General features: G+C 40.3%; 1 non-coding gene across 1 annotated transcript; it reads left to right on the top strand.

The window, feature by feature from the left end:
• The first annotated feature begins 971 nt into the window (after positions 1-971).
• On the top strand, positions 972-1077 carry LOC121994280. Its single transcript, XR_006115667.1, has one exon. It is a non-coding gene; the product is annotated as a small nucleolar RNA R71 (small nucleolar RNA).
• Positions 1078-4210: the final 3133 nt, after the last annotated feature.

Genomic DNA, 4210 nt, shown 5'->3' with positions numbered 1-4210 from the left:
TGCTCTGATGGTTCAGTGGAAGAGTCTCTTCAACCTCAATGGTACTCTCCTCATTAGCTTGAATCTGATTTGGTATAAGAGGAGAGAGCTCTTCTTCTTTTTGTATCCCTTTTGAAGCAGTCACTTGGGAGTCTCCCAAGGTCCGTCCGCTCCTAAGCTCAATTCTATTGCAATGCTCCATAGGATTCACATAAGGTTTTCCTAGAAGTTGTCCTGGTGCTCTGGATGATGAGGAAGCTAGTTGGGCAATTTGACTATCCTGGATCTTTTGATGTTTTTCAGAATTATCCATTCTCTGAATGAGCTTTGCTAAATCTTGCTTCATTTCACTCTGACTTGAGATAATTTCTTCAAGCATCTTTTCAATATTTGACTTTGGTAAGCCTTGAGAAGATAGATGTTGAAAATTTTGTTGCCCAGCTTGAAAATTTGGTCTTGCCCCCATAGATGGTCCTTGATCTTGATTATTTCTGTAAGAAAAATTGGGATGGCTCTTCCATCCAGGGTTATAAGTATTTGAGTATGGGTTGTTCTGCCTTTGATTGTAACTCATGATTGCATCACATTGTTCCAGTTGATTGATTTGTGCAGTGATAGCTCCCAATGGACATGAGTCATTTGAATGCTCTGAACTCCCACATACTTCACAAGATGTACTAATAGCATTGATCATATTAGAACTAGTCCCCATATTCTCAAATTTCTTTGTAAGAGCGTCCAATTTTGCAGACAAAAGAGTGACTGCATCTACATCAAACTTCCCTGATGCTTTAATTGTTGGGTTTACAGAAGAATAGCCACCACTTCTTTCGTTTGCCCATTGATGATGATTTTGTGCTACACTGTCAATAATTTCTTCAGCTTCATCTAAACTTTTGTACATAAGTGCCCCTCCAGCAGCTGAATCAAGGGACACTTTGGTATGATAGTTGATACCATTATAAAAAGTGTGCAACACTAACCATCTTTCCAACCCATGATGTGGGCATTGTCTGAGCATACTATTGTATCTATCCCATGCTTCAAAAAGAGATTCTGAGTCAGTCTGCTTGAAGCTTGCAATTAAATTCCTCATATGTGCTGTTTTGCTTGGTGGATAGAATTTATCAAGAAACTGTTGCTCACACTGCTCCCAAGTGGTGATGCTATTAGGGGCCAAAGAATTCAGCTATTGCTTTGCCCTATCTCTTAGAGAAAACCCAAATAATAATAATCTAACTACATCTGAAGGAACTCCATTCATTTTCATGGTACCACATATTTTATAAAAGACCTCTAAGTGTTGATTGGGGTCTTCATGAGGTCCTCCACCAAATTGGTTCTACTGCACCATAGATATAATTGCGGGTTTGATCTCATAGTTATTAGCTTCCACTGAAGGTCTTGAAATACTAGATCGAAAACCTCTTGCATAAGGTGCTGCATAATCCTTGAGTGGTCTATTCGCCATGTTCAGATGTTCTTGTTCTTCAATTTGCCTTTGCAGAATTCTTCTTTTATGGAAAGTTCTGTCAATCTCAGGGTCAAAAGGAAAGAATTCTCCTGCAAAGTTAGATCTTCGCATACACAAGAACAAGATAGCAAATGACAATTCAACAGAAAAAGAAAAATAAAAGAATCAAAAATGCAGAATTGAATTTGTACAAAAAGAATTAATAAGAAATAAAAGTTATACAAGAAAGTAAAAATAGAAATCTAATGATTAGTTACAACTATGCAATATGAAAGGAAAACAAATGTTATTGTTTAGTCTAACTCAATTGATAATTCCTAATGTTATAGCGCAGTTCCCCGGCAACGGCGCCAAAAACTTGTTACGCTCCGCAAGTAATATAAAAGATTATCGTATCCACAGGGACTGGAATAAGCACTAGGAATGTCTCAATGCGAATTAGCTAAACAACTATCCAATCGTTTCAAATGCAAAGTGAAGGTAAACAAATCTAATATTATAGATCAACAAACAAGAATTTAGTGTTTTGGGTTATGATAAAGAGAGATTCTAGGAGTTTCAGTTTCTTTGTAAGATTTCTTGAATGTAAATGGTTCACCACTTCTTATCCCTCAATTGCCTAACACCTGTAGAAAGTTGTCGGTTCTCTCTTACAATAGATAACCGGCTAAGGACTGAGAAATGTATCTAAATATGATCAATTAGACGTGAACCTACGTTGTCCTTACACAGAAGCGCACCTATTACTATGCCTTCCTCGGATATCAACATAGAAGCCCACAACTTATTAATCTATTAAGATACAAGAAACTAATCACAAGATCCATCCTACTCTCTTGAAAATTCCTATTTCCTCTTCAAGATTATCTCTCAAACGTCCTTACACGGGCTTGCACCTGTCACGTGGATCCCTCGGATGATCGAGTGAGAGTTTATCTTTACAAAGTCCACAAGAAATCCAAACAATCAATCAAGAATGAGAATTAAGCACAAACCACCATTAATCATTCAAGATCTAATTGATACAAGCAAGACAATGTCATTGAAACAAGAAAATGGCAAATCCATTAGAGATTACATCAATCCATCATACAAATACTCCCTTAATCCTAGAATACAAGATCTACTCCATGAATCGAGGAAGAATATCCGAAGAAATGAAGATTACAAGCATTTCTTAAATCCCAATCCAAGAAACCAAGAAAGGGAAAGAAAACTTATCTCTGAAGAAGCCTCGTCTTGGATCCAATCCTCGCTCGAGTCGAAATCGTCAAGAACCCCTTAGAATCACCGAAATCCTCCCAAGAATGGGAGGAAACCACCAAATCTTGCCTTCTCCCAAGGGAGAGATCCCTTTCAATTCATGAAGGAGAGTTTAAATAGAGGAGGAAATCGGGCGCCACACGGCCCCAGACACGGCCGTGTGAGATTCACACGGCCATGTCCTCTTCCTCTTCCAGCACAGTCGTGTGGTGCACATGGCCAAGACCCTCCTCTCTGGAAATGTTACAGTGTGGTGCACAGCCACCACCGCTGGTCTCTGAAACTGCACACGGCCGTCACCTGCTTAGCCTCTGGAAACCTCACACGGTCGTGTAGATCCACACGGCCATGTAAGGCATCTGTTCTAATTTCTTCAAATTAAGACACGGCCGTGTGATATTCGCACGGCCATGTCCTCTTTCCTTCCTGTTAAGACTACACGGCCATGTGTAGTACACGGCCTGATGCTCTCTCCCTTCAATTACTTCCAAGCTTGCCCGAGGATGCATAATCTTCACAAATTTCGACTCCTGTGTACAGAAAATACACAAAAAGCAGATCTCCGAACCAAAAGAGTAAATATGCTAAAAGGAAAGCTGGAAGTATAAAAATGCATAGATCAAGCATGCTCAAAGTATGTAAATGTGCGTAAAAACATGCATAAAAGAGTATATAATCTACGCACATCAACTATCTGAACTTAATGTTTAAACTACCCCTTGAATTGCTGTGGCTATGCTAGAAGGGGTGTTCTAGGTCTTTGCTGTCATCTGGAACTGAACTAAAGTGTTTTCAGCTAGTACTAGGCCTCTGATCGATCCACGGATCGATCCAGCGTGCTACTGTGCACGGAGACTAATTTGGATCGATTGGCTGATCGATCCCGGTTGGGCAATCGATCCAGTGATTGATTCAGGACCCTACTATACGCGGAAACTAACTTCTGGATCGATCGGCTGATCGATCCAGTATGTCCAATCGATCCAGTGATCGATTCGACGACGCGCTGTACGCGAGTTCAACTCGGATCGATCGGCTGATCGATCCACAAACCTTCTGTTCGCGACGAAACTCGGCTGGATCGATCGACTGATCGATCCAGACGAACTCTGTTCGCGAGATAAGCTGCCCAATCGATCAGCTGATCGATCGAGAAGCCTCCAATCGATCGGCTGATCGATCGTGGTTTCTAATTTCATATCAGAACCTGATTTCTGCCCTGGTTCGAGCAGAAATCTCATATACCAACTCTAAACTAACTGAAATGCATTCTAACAACAATTAACTAGCATTCTAAACATGGCATGGTGCATATTTCACTAGTTCATGACTTTTAAGCAAACTGAAATGCGAAAACTAAAAGTAACAAGGTTCTAATAGTTAGACTTGCTAAATCCCTAAGATCTTCATTCCAAACTCCTTTTTCACACACACATCTTCGTTGCATTGTCCTCCAGCCTCCGCTAGTCTATCTTTCCTTTACCTTTATCTGCA

The sequence above is a fragment of the Zingiber officinale genome, chromosome 1B (genome assembly GCF_018446385.1).
Source record: "Zingiber officinale cultivar Zhangliang chromosome 1B, Zo_v1.1, whole genome shotgun sequence".
Classification (NCBI taxonomy): Eukaryota; Viridiplantae; Streptophyta; class Magnoliopsida; order Zingiberales; family Zingiberaceae; genus Zingiber; species Zingiber officinale.
This window is presented reverse-complemented; position numbering and strand designations above follow the sequence as displayed.